Source organism: Trichosurus vulpecula, chromosome 7 (genome assembly GCF_011100635.1).
Source record: "Trichosurus vulpecula isolate mTriVul1 chromosome 7, mTriVul1.pri, whole genome shotgun sequence".
NCBI classification, from domain to species: Eukaryota; Metazoa; Chordata; class Mammalia; order Diprotodontia; family Phalangeridae; genus Trichosurus; species Trichosurus vulpecula.
The window spans coordinates 20,049,876-20,062,734 of record NC_050579.1 but is presented as its reverse complement, the minus strand read 5'-3'; the positions used below and the strand labels follow the sequence as shown (position 1 = coordinate 20,062,734).

The following is a 12,859-nucleotide window of genomic DNA, read 5'->3' as shown; positions in this document are numbered from 1 at the left end:
CTGCTGCCCCCCCCCCGAAAGCCACACCTCTTAATAAAGAGCAAGAAAGAGGAGAAAAAAGCTATTGAAATGAATGAACAAATCTACCCAAGTCTGCAGGAGCCCACACCTGTAATCCCTGCCTCAACAGAGAGCTGGCCTTAGTACATCTCTGTGGAGCAGCCCAGAGACTCCTCACTTTTTTCTGAATGTTTCCATTATACTATGCCCCTAGGTCCTTTATCTATGGTTTTTCTCTCTGCAAATGTTCTGATGCTCCGGGTCACATGTTGGGTTTTAAATAAAGTCTCATATGACCAGGGTGGGTGGTGGCAGTTTTACGTGACAGGGAGATGTTCAGGATGTCAACAAGACCATCAACAGCTGATGCTCTATTTTCCTCTCTGCCCCCTTCGCTGCAAAGAAACCCTTGCTTATTCAATAAGCAGGCCAGGGCTCCCCAGGCAGGTGCAGAGCTGCCCAGCCACTCTCTGGGCCCTTCCAATGGAGACTCCAGAAATCTCCCGGGCTCCTGGTTACTTGGAAGCCAAACAAATGATTTCTTTAGGAAACTGTGCCAACAGCTACTTTCTAGGCAGGCAGAATCTTGAGCCTGAGTCTTATTTCTGATTTCCCCCCTGCAACTCATCACAGCTTGAGAACCTGCTGCATGAGCCTATGGGGAAAGCTGGTCCATGTTTTACTCTGGCTTCCTTCTCCCCACTTGGGTTGTCAGCAGGAGAGCGTGGACATGCACCTTTACACACTCACACAATACTGTCAAATACTGTCACAACACTGTCAAAGTCCAGAGACTCGAGTTAGGTTTGGGGGTAGCTAAATCGCCAAGGACTTTCACTTCTCTTAATTTCTGAATGAAGAAAGAGCCTGGGGTAGGGCCTTGGTTTTGTCATTGATAAATGGGGGATTGATTGGTCTAGCCGACTCCGGAGGCCTCTTCCCACTCCAGCGGTGGCCAGGCTAGTTGTCCAGTGTGGACTTGCTGAATGAATAAAATGGAATGCTGGTCCCAGCTCCCTCATTTGGTCACCCTCTTTCCACTCTCTCAAAGCTCCGTCTTTGGCCTTCTCTTTTGCCTTGACAACGCTCTCCCCCTTTGGTGATTTCATCCACCCCTACTTCAATTACTAGCTCCTCTCAACTCCAGCCTGGCCTCTCCACCTCAAAGTCCCATTTGCATCTAAGCCTGTCCCTTTTATCCAGCTTCTCCACTTATGTGAATGCCACCAGCATCTTCTGCCTTACCCAGGTCCAAGACCCCCACGTCCCTCTCCTCCTCCCAGCTCCCGGTGCAGTCAGCCCCGCTGAGGACGGCCTCATTCCTTCATGACCTCTCTGTCTCCAGTCATCTCCTTTCTGATTCATCCTTTGATGGCAAAGCCACAGTCCTAATGTGCAAGTCTGACGACGTCAATGCCCCTAATCTCTCTCTATTGTCTACAGGACAAACTACCTGCTCCCTCACCCAGTGTAGACAGTCCTGCTTAACTCTTTTAGTCTGCTTCTCACACACTTCAATTTCCCCACCCTCCTTCATCTCCAAGCATTTACGTGGGCTCTCACCAGGGTTGAGAACACATCCGCTTATCTTCACCCGCTAAAACCCTTTGGTCCTCCAAAGCCCAGCTTAAGTGACACCGCTGTGGGAGAGCTGGAGTCAGGGATGTGTGTTCAGATCCTGCCTCTGACACTGAGTCCCTGTGTAACCTTGGACACTCAACTTCCCTGGGTCTCAGTTTCATCTGTCAAATGAGGGGCTGCTAACACATGCAGTGAGTAGCAGAGGGAGAAGGTGGCATTCACCCCCACATCTGGCATTCTCTCTGCTCCCCCATGCAAGTTCCCTTCATACCACATTCAGCCTTCTATCAGACTTATCAGAGAGCTGCCTCATCCCCTGTGTTAGACCATAAGATCCTTGAGGTCAGGGACTGCCTTGTTGTTCAGTTTGGTTTGCCAGTGCCTGGCATACTGCGTAGGAAGAACAGATAGATGCCCAGTCAATACCTGTTGACTGATTAAGGAGAAAAGAGAACATGACAACATTCTGTGTGCTCCTTTCATCTCTATGGGGCCAGAGAAAACTCTCCTGGGCAGAATGAAGCCAGAACGTGGGGCTGATCTATTCTGAGACACAATAGCATGGTAACCATCTCCCGAATACTACAACATTCAGTGTCTAAGTCACCCCAGACACAGAGCATGATCAAAATAAAATAGAGGTATTTAAAATGATAAATACTTTTACTGTATTGTGTCCTCGATACAGAAAAGTTGCCCGACAGTCACATAAAGCCATCCCCTCGACCTGGGTAATTGGATTTTTAAAAAACTGGTTATGAAAGATGTAAAGGAGACAGACATAAAAGCTAGGTATGGTCCACATAAATCTTTAGGGCAATATGAATCCTACAAATCTGATTTCTTTTCTCTGCTCACCCCTGGGTCATCATACAACTGAATATAAAACCCAGCAAATGTTATTTTTGTATCAGCAGCAGCAAAGGAATTGTACTGTAAATTTGCCCTGATTCACCCATGCGAGGGACCAATTTGGCAGACCATCCATCTTGCTCACTGTACACTGTCAGGGATGGCATGAATTCCCTACATGATAAACAGATTTCTTTGCAGGTCTATGTCCTTTAACCCACAGCAAGGTCAAAATTATGGCTGCCTGGCTAATAAACCGCCCTGGACTGGTTTAGGTTCCTTCTAATTCTGTCCCTGGTGCCAGCTTAAAGCAATCGGACCAAACTGCCAGAGCAGCTGTAAATTTCTTTCCCTTCTCGCCATCCAAACTCGGTGAGCTGCTCCCTGGATCCTGCTGTGGGCAAGGTACCAGAGGACCGAAGGTGAGTCTTCTCCATAAATTCACCAGCCTACCTTTTTCACACGACCCTTCCCCCTAGCCCAAGCCGTAAATGCAGACTGAGGTGGACCCCTCACAGTCATACACCCCTCATTGTATGTAGCATCGACATTCCTGTGTTGTACAGCCCCAATACGGATTTTCATCAGGCGTGACTCAGTGCTTATAAAATGCTGCCTAAAGAATCCACAGCCCCCAGTCCTTTGCCTGCTCTGATGGGGAGGTAATTTATTCATTAACAGATGTGGGCACACACAGCAGTGTTCCTGACGTCTATTTTCAGGTCAGAGGGAGCACAGTCAAGCCCACATTTTTTGATAAGCGTGGACAGATGTAACAGAACATTGACTCCTCTGAGACTGGGAGCGCCTTACAACGGGCACACAGAAACAATCGCTCTTTAGAAAACCATTTAAAGGAAATGCACAGCTGGGGGAGGGGGGTTGTGGCTGAGCCAGAAATGCTAACCAGCGGGTGCTGACTCGACCCCTGTGGCTGCACCCAGAGTTTCAGGGAGCGCTTGTGGTCCAGATGGGACACAGACACGAGAGTTGGCCAGAGCCGAGGAATAAGCAGGAAAAGACGTGGAAAGTGGATGCTTGGAACGTTCCGATGCCAGAGGTGGGTTCTGATAAGCCAGGGCTTTGCCCCACCTCTGGTTCCTTCAATCTCAGACTCCAGAAGAAGCCAAGGAGGGCTGGATCACCATCATCTGTCCATGCTGAGGCTTTGGCGCAACCACTCACCTCGAGGCTGCGAAAGCCCATCTACCATGTTCTATCTGTGTGCCCTAGATTAGGGCTTCTTTCCCTTTTTGGTGACATGGTCCCTTGGACCATGTCTGGGGAAGCCTACGGACTCCTCAGCTTCATGCTTTTAAATGTATAAAATGTACTATCTGGGATTACAAAGGAAACAGTTATCCATAAGAACCCCTGTTTTGGGGCAATCAAGAGAGGTCCCAGGGTGGCAAAGGGCAGGTGGAAGCTTAACGAGGATTGACAAAACCAGGCATTTTTCCCAAAGGAAAGGGGGCAAAAAGTGCTTTGAGAGGTCCTTAAGAGGGAGTGTATTTTATTTAAAAGGCACTTTGCACAGTTATTTTTCCTTTCAGAAAAAAAAAAAGACATTGTTTTCTTAATAAAACAGAGTACAGGGAGGAGGACAGGCCCTATGTCTTAAGGTACAAGGAATACTAAGAGAGTGCCCCCGATGCAGCTCGGTACCTTCCTCTGCAATTCAGCCTTAGACAACGAGCTGAGGCCCTGAGAGTACCTTGCCTGGGGTCTTGCTGACAAGAGGTCAGAGACTGTCCTGACTGCAGGCTCTAAGGGCAGGTCTCTCCCCACAATTCAGCCATCTCTGAATGAAGTACAGGTATGATCTCAATGGAGGCAGCATGCTAGTGCACACTGACTCAGGAGCCAGGGCCTGGGTTCCAATCCCACCTGGGATGTTCACTGCCTATGTGACCTGAACCTTCCTAGCCCTCAGTTTCCTCATCTTATGACAGAGAGCTGGACCAGGGAGTCTCTTAGGTCTCCCCTCCTCTTCTAACCATAAGTCTTTGCTTCCAGCCAAGTATTAACTATCTCAGGCCAGAAGAGAATTACTTGGAAAATCCCTGCCCAAACCTGGTTCTGCGTCATACAGCAGATCCACTCAGCGATCACGTTTTTGTACAGGAACGATCGAATTATGGGCACAGGTGATTTTCAAAATAGTGAAGCCACACCTGACTGAGCAGGGGCTCAAAAAGGGCTTGGCTTTCCCATCCTGCCCTTTGTGACATCTGAGGACAAGCACCAGCCTCTCTTTCAGAAGGGCTTTCTTCTAAAACACCTTTCCTTTGAGATCCTGCGGGGCTCCCGATGCCCTCAGGGAGATGGAGAGGGAGCCAGAGCCCTGACAGCAACAAAGAGCCTCATTTAGCAGACTTGAAATCTAGCTCTGCTGCCGCCTGTTTGGAGAGTGGCCCCAAGGTGGGCGACCAGAACGCTCAGGAAGGACCAGGTGCCAGACATTTCATCATATGGCCAGACCTCACTGTGTTCCACAGCCTTCCCTGATATTGTCAGGCAGCAGCATCCACAACGGGTGCTGGGGGCTCCTGGAGCAAAGTGAAGCGGCTGCCTGTACAAATGCATACACTTTGGGAATAACACTTACAGAACCCTAATAAAGAGTTTTCCTGTTTAAGAACCGATCCACCACGCTTCCTGCTCCCCCAGCTTGATCAGTATCCCAAAGGTAGCATTTTCCTTTTCTTTTTCCCCTCCCCTCTTCTCTCTTCTTTTTCTCTCCTTTCTTCTGCCTTCCTTTCCTCCCTTCTTTCTTCCTCTTTTCCTCTCCTTTCTTCCCCTCTCTTCTTCCTTCTTTTCCTCTCCTATCTTCTCTTCTCCTCTCCCCTCTTCTCCCTTCCTCTCCTCTCCCCTTTTTCTCATCCCTCTTCTCTTTTTTCCTCTCCCCCTTTTCTCTCCTTCATGATTCCTGTAGATGAAATTTCTACAAGACTCTAAATCAGCCCGAGCAGGGTTGGGAGGGTGCTTGGACCAGAAGGCACAAGCTGGAGAAATACTGGCTCCAATCGCTTGCTCTCTCAACTACACGATGCATTCAGGGGCTCTAAAAGGATTAAGAAAACTATGAGGTTGCAAAGGCAGGCGGCAGACAACAGCTGCCTTGAGTTCTCAGCAGCAGCAGTGTATGGAAAGAAGCAGGCCCAGTCCCATTTCAGAGACCAAGCTCTGCAGCTTATCCGATCCCCGATTTACATCTCCAGCCCCAGCCCTCTATCTGTGGTAATAATAACCTAAATTCCATTTAGTGTTCATTTGAGCAGTCAGGATAAAGTCATTTCATATTATCTCCCCACTGTGTAAAAAACAGCTTGGAGGTAGGAAGTCAGCAAGCATTTTCACCAAAAAGTAATTATTGTAAGTGACATTTTCACTGCTGGCATGCCATAAGGCACACTGTGCATTCAGAAGGACAAGTTGCTGAAACAAAATGACAGGGTAGTCCGTGACATTCTGACAAGAACCCAAACATGATTTCACTGGCGGTCTGGTCTGGCGCCCCACTCGTCACCCGTCCACAGTTGGGAGGGGCTGAGCACGGGGGGGGGGGGGGGGGGGGGGGGGCGGCGGGGAGATGGAGGCGCACAGATCCCAGCAATATTTTGGAATGGGAAGGGGCCTTGGGGCAGTCTCAACCCAGACTGAACTGGGATAACCAGGACAAAGGGTCACCCAGATTTTGTTACTGACATCTTCAGTGAGGGGGAGTGGGCTGCCTCCTGGGGGGCCCATTTCAGTACCGCATAGTTCTGAGTCCCTGCCCCTCCCTGGGTCTTGGTTTCTTCATCTGTAAGCGACGGCCTCTGAGGTCCCTCCTAGCTCTAGATTGACAAGCTTAAAAGCTCCCTCTGTGCCTCAGTGTCCCTATCTGTAAAATGAAGGGGTCGGACTTCTGAGGTCCCTTCTAGCTGCAGGGCTAGGATCCTTCATTCCTCTGCCTCTACGGGCCTTGGTTTCCTTATCTGTAAAATGGGAGGGTTGGATGAGGTGGCCTCTAATATCCCCTGGATCAATGGGCCTGATTTTTGAGAAGTGCCATGGTGAGGTGGATAAGGCTCAAATCCTGCATGTGACATAGAGTAAATTCCTAAGCCCTGCATGCCTTAGTTTCCTCATTTAAAAAATTAGGACGAAGGTAGGATTGGCCCCGGGGTCTTGGAAGGTCCTGCCTGGCCCTAAATCTAGAGATCCTCAGATCCTCCATCTTCTTCTGACATCCAGCCTAATTCCTCCTCTGCAATGCCCTGCTCCCCACAATCCCTTCCTCAGAGGCTAACTGTCTCCAGGGCCTTCCCCCATCCTGGCCGTCCTCCTCTGGACCCTCTCTGTCTCGTTGATGGTCTCACTACGCTGTGACCCACTTGTTGAGTGTTCCTGTGACCTCTACTACTGTTACCAACATTTCAGGGCATGGAGGTGACCACGGTGGGCTCTCCTCAGTTCTGCCAGTGGAGCAACGACTCTGGTCATGTCTGCCAGGCTCCTGCTGTGTGACGACACGCTCGTGAGCAGCAGGCTGACCCATCAATCACGAAAAAGCAGCTGCCACACAGAGCGCTTATGGATCTGCCTCCAATCTAAGCTTGAAAAACCACCTCTGCAGGTAGAATTTAATTATTATTGACCGTAGAAACTCAGGGGCTGCAATCTACTTCTGGGGAACGACCACCAATACCGAGAAAATAGACCATTACAGGAGATGAAGTCCAAATGGCACTTGAGGTAGGAGCATGTGCTTTGGACTATTTCTTGTTTTCTAAAGGGGCTGATGGGTGCAAAGAAAGTCTGACCATTTCCCTGATCATGATGTGGAAAGTCTGCTGTCCCCATGCACACATGACATCTTTTCATCCAAGTTTGAATATAGCGTTCAACTGTAAATACTGACTCTGACCCATGGAGCCTCCCAGGGTGCCACAGGGTCATGCACAATTTCAGGGTTTTTTTCCCTTAAACTCCGGTATTTGTAACCCTGAGTGGAGAGCCATGGCTTCACGCTCCCGACTGAAATAATGACGTTCCCTGTACCAGAGGTGAAATGCAACAGTAATCTGACCCGCTGTAGAGGGCTAATAAATCAGCGAGGGCTGCTGAGTACAGCAATACAATAAAATCCCCCTACAAGACTAATTAATATCACAAATCTACGAACACCATTTTCCCCTCTCCAAGGCTAGGCACTTAATGAATTTACTATCAAAGACGGAGCCGTGCTTTTAAAAGTTCTAAGGCAGGAACTGCAGATTTCACACAAATGTGCGTGCATGCCTGAGCTTGTGTGTGTGTGTGTGTGTGTGTGTGGAACTCACTGCAAGAATTTCCACACATACATATCCCCGTCCAACTGGCATCTTTATGCTTTTAATTCCAGTGATAACAGCACAATTGGTAATGTTTGAAATAGCATATTTGCATATTTCAAAAGATGCCATTAAAAAATCCAGAAGCACCTCTGTCTCACCCAGACATTCTTTGTCATTTATCTCAAACTCCTCAACTTTTTCCTAGCTAGACACAAATTACTTAAAGTTATACAAGAAAGTCCCCCTTTGGAGAGTCCTAAAGAGAGTTAATTGAAGGCAGAGGACCTGAAGTGAGGGGGCCAATGCTACAGCAACTGAGAGGAAAGGCTGGCCTGTCAATCACGAGTAAGAGACTCTGGTACGTCACTGCTATCATGCTATTCCCCAATCAATAGAGCCAACAGGAGCCAAGCAAATGACTTCCCTAAGTACTAGAAATTAATGAAAGGAGATAGCAAGCAACAGGTCTGCTTTATACACCCGGAGAAGGCGAAATATTGAAAATGGAAATATAGCCAACGAAAAGCAACCCGTGTCCTGTCTCTTCAGCTAGACTGTAAGCCTCCTGAGGGTGGGGAATGCGCCTTGTCCTATTTTGTATATTAAGAGCCTTGCACACAGTGTATGCTCAATGAATGATTGTTGAGCAAGGAGTTCTGGGAAAATTGAATAAGCAATTCGGCAGAAAATAGGTTTGGCTTGGCATGTCCCACCACATAACTCTAAGTTTAAAGGATAATTAACTAAATGTAAAAAGTAACACCATTAAAAATGAGAGGAAAACGGATGGTTCTGTCTCAGGATCGTGGCTGGAGGCTAAACTTGTAACCAGAAGTAACAGAGAAGGTATAACAGTGGAATGCTTTTGTACAAGTAAAGTGAATTTGGCGTGGGGAAAAAGAACAAAAGAAATAGACTGGAGAAAAAAAGTCTGATATCAAAGTCTATGTTGTCTTGATCCAATCTATAGAATCAACAGCCATTCATTCCCCGTAGATAAGCGGTACAAGGATGTGAACAAAGTTCTCAAAAGAAGAAGTGCAAGCAGCAGTAATCTAATGAGTGCTAATCAGAAAACGACACCTGAGATAATTCTGAGGTCACCTCCTCACACCCACTGAACGAGCACAGGTAGTAAAAGATGGAAAAGATCATCGGTAGGGATGCAAGGAAAACAGTTATGCTAATTCACTGCCAGGGAGCTGTGCAAGGGTTCAAACACTGTAGAAGAGAAGTTGGAGTTAGGCAAGGGAAAAACAAACGAACAGAGGATTTATACCGCGTGCCTCCTGGCTGGAACACTGCACAGAAGGTCAGGCTTGCTGGATGTTTTGGTCAGTTTGGAACAGTTGGTTTTATTTTCTCCTAAAATTGTTTTGGGTTATGAGGGCTAGCTCTGGGAGGGGAGAAGTCCCATGGTGAGGTGGATAAGGCTCAAATCCTGCATGTGACATAGAGTAAATTCCTAAGCCCTGCATGCCTTAGTTTCCTCATTTAAAAAATTAGGACGAAGGTAGGAGGTGAGGCAATAAAAAATACCAATTGAATACAACTGAGTGCAATATTGTACCCGAAGAAAGTGGCTGACGAGCGGAAAAAGACGCACCTCTGTGAGAACAGTCATGGTAGCATCGTTCGTGAGAGGAAAAAGTGAGAAATGAAACAATGGCCTGAGAAACACGAACGCAACAGGATGTGACACGAGGACGAACAACTCACAGAAACGTGCGCCTGGAAGACCTGTGAGAATAACGTCGAGTGAACAAAGCAGAGAGTGGAAGAATTCCACGGTCAAGAACCACAACACGACAATGAAGACGACTTTAACTGACAATAAAACTCAAGAGAAAAAGAGAAGGAGGCCGCATGGGCTGGTGGCAGAGTGCAGTGTCCGGGTGTCCGGGGATTGGTCCTGAGCACAGAGCGGAGGTGGGCATGCCATGCGGGACCAGGTTTGTCAACAAGAATAATTTTAACGATAAATGTTTGTTGCTGATGCACAAGCCCCAAGGCATGGAGAATGCCCTTCCTTTTCTCTCATTCTGCCCTGCCCTTTCCTAGTTTAAAACCAGGTCGGGCCATTTAAAAAAAATAATTCCCTTGACTAAATTGTTTCAGAAATTCCCTGTTTACTTGAGAAGCTCTCAATGAAGGTTGAGATATCATTTCAAGGCTCCTGATCCAAATGAAGGGTTTCAGGAACCCAAGTGCACTTTGCTCCAACGCATCCCCCCAGCGTCTACACTGAACGACAACTGGCTAGTCAATGGGAGGATACGCATTATTCTGAGTAAAAATGCACTCTCAGGGATGGATGTTTTTCCAAGTTCATAATGGAACCTGAATGTCAGAAGCAGGATTTGGAAATGTTACAAGCCCAAAGTCCCCATCCTGAAGAAAGCCCCGAGTTTGTCTTCACAGTCAAGACACACCGGCAACCTTTCTGACGCTCTGCCCTCTCCAATCCAGCGGATGCCACTTCAAGAACAGATTCTTGCCTTGTTACCAGATTCGCTCAAAGTCCACACTCATTTAACAACGACACTTTCAAATTATCCTCAATAACCTCATTACTGAACCAGCTGTGTGTACGAACACTTAACCGATACGTTCCTATGTTAAGTGAAAAAGCATATCACGCGAATGGTCTAAATATACATTACTGAAATGTGAAAAAGAAAACCATCCGGTTAAATTGCTTTGCTGTAATCAAAGATTCATCACTGGAGGTGCGTGTGTGCGTGTGTATGTGTGTGCGTGTGTGTGTGCATAGACACAGGCTCTCCATTTTTAGTAGGTCTGGCTTTCCTGCTTAGAATAATCCCTATCGCTCATTTTGCCAACCTCCATGATCACAGCCAGTCAAGCTCAGACTACGATCTGACAAGAGAGTTTATTGCTACTGGTTTCTAGCAGCTTGAAAAGTTAAAAAACCCCCAAAACCCAACCTGATCATCCCCAAACTTTTATGAATGCCTGCGGACTGCAATCGCTTGGAACCAGAGCTTCAACTAGATGAAAAAATGTCCAAATAACCGTAGGACATCCTGTGCCCCGCTAACCAATGCCAAGCACCATGGGCAACAATACTTGGGTTAATGATGGAATGTCTTTTCCTTTAAAAAAAAATCCAAGGCACCTGACCCTTGCTGGTCCAACATGTTGGTGTGGCGGGTTGCCTTCCACCTCTCCTTAAAAGCCTAAGCAGCTGAAAGGCCTGACCCGGCCCATTACTGGACGCAGGGCAGTTCTGTTTTCCAGGAGGAGCCCTGGGCTAAGGTACAGAAGCAGTGACATTTACATTACGGGCCACAATATTAGGCGAGCCATTAAGGTACATTACTTTACACATCCTCATAATCTCTCCATACTGCTTTACTTAATTTGTGATAAAATTGTTGAGAAAGGGGCACTTAATGTAGGACAGTCAGTAAAAGTAATTTATCATCTTCTCGCTTCGCTGCTCACGTTATCAGCGAGCTCATTTTCAGCATTCATCATGCAATCAGCCCATTATTTGCATATTAATCAGGCAGTGGACCGTGAACGAGCTGCATCCCAGCCAAATGCTGCCCCATCTCAGGAGGGACACTCGGTAATTATCATACATCAGTGTTATGATGTGGTAATTGATTATAACATCTTTCGGTGGCCCCTGGGGAGTCCCAAGGCGAGCCTAGCTTCAGGCACCAGGGGTGGATTTCTAGTCTGAAAACCGAAGAAATTATCGCTGTCCTTTAGAAAAAGGGGGGATGCTGCTTAAGGCCTTCCTCGCTCTCCCTGGCTTTTATTAAAGAAAGCCCCCACAGCCCACTTCCACGTCAGAGAGGAGAGAGAGCTGCCGGGAGTGGCCCTTGCTCATCCTCCAGGGTCCTCCAGGTCCAGCCTTTGTGGGGCACTGAGATTGCTTACATAAAACACTTCCTTCATCACACAGAATAAAATGTCGCAACCTCACTACCTTGTAATTGCAAAGGTAGTTGACAAAGGCGGCTCGGCGGCTTTATTTAGGTGCCAAATGACAGGCTAATTTTGGTCCCCTCGTAAAGGACAGACCAAACATCTGCCAGTTCAGACTCGGGCTATATTTAGGAAAGCAGCTCCAAAAGGAAGAAGACACACACACACACACACACAAAATCAGAGAGAAAGTTCAAGAAAGGAAACCAAATGGCTCTTGTCACCTTAGGGAGAGAAGGGAGGTACAGGAGATGGTTTTCAATGCCTCTCCCAGCCTCCACAGTGGCAGCCACCAGAGCAGACCTGGAGGGCTTCCGCTAACTCCAGCCATGGCTGGTTAGCAGATCCACTCGGGGAAGTCAGTGGCGCTCTTAGGAGCAGCGTGGGCTCTGCCCGGCTTCCCATGGCAGGCGGGGGTGGAAGGAGCAGAGGGAATATTTCTCACAAAGATAGAATGATTCAGGAGGAAGCAGAGGGGAGGGAGGTGGAGGTGGGAGTGGGGGGCCACCCAATGATCTGGCTCTCTCTAGAATGATAGCAGGGGCATTCAAGAGGAGGAGAAGAACCTCCTTCAGCCCTTTAGCACATCTTCTTCGGGTTTCTATCAAAATACACTTTAAAAAATCAAGTCAGCCTGAAGCTTAGTAATGTCAGAGGTCTTCTATTTATCATCTGCCAGCCAGACTGTAGACTTTAAATGGCAGAAATTTCATCAAATTAGGCAAGATGCAAACATCAGTTTATTGTGTTGGGCTTCTTTTGGTTGTTGCTTTTTTTCCTTTCCACTGAAACACAAGGCACAGACACAAGGTAGCTGAGGATACCTGATTTTCCAGTAATTGTCTGTTTTGTCTTGTTGGAAATGATTTTCTCTATTTGTCAACTACAACACAGCTCCTTGTAATCTAAATATGATTTAATTACTTGTTTTGAGGTATAATCTCAGCTACTCTTCAGGATGCAGCATTCACTTTATAAAAAGCAGTTTGGGGTCTTCCTTCACGCACAGCTCCTGGTCCTCATTAGGGGTGAGGGTGAGCAGCCGCTGCACCGAGGACTTCTAGGGACCAGCTGAGATGGGGAGGGGGCAGAGGTCATGGGTGGGGTACAGATTCTCATCTGCTTGGCTGGGAGGCCGGGACGTT

General features: G+C 47.6%; 1 protein-coding gene across 1 annotated transcript in view; it reads right to left on the bottom strand.

Annotated features, from left to right (window-relative positions):
- Positions 1-12,859, bottom strand: part of CUX1 (cut like homeobox 1) — a 347,958-nt gene that overhangs the window by 18,401 nt on the left and 316,698 nt on the right. The gene's annotated exons all lie outside the window — the stretch shown is intronic.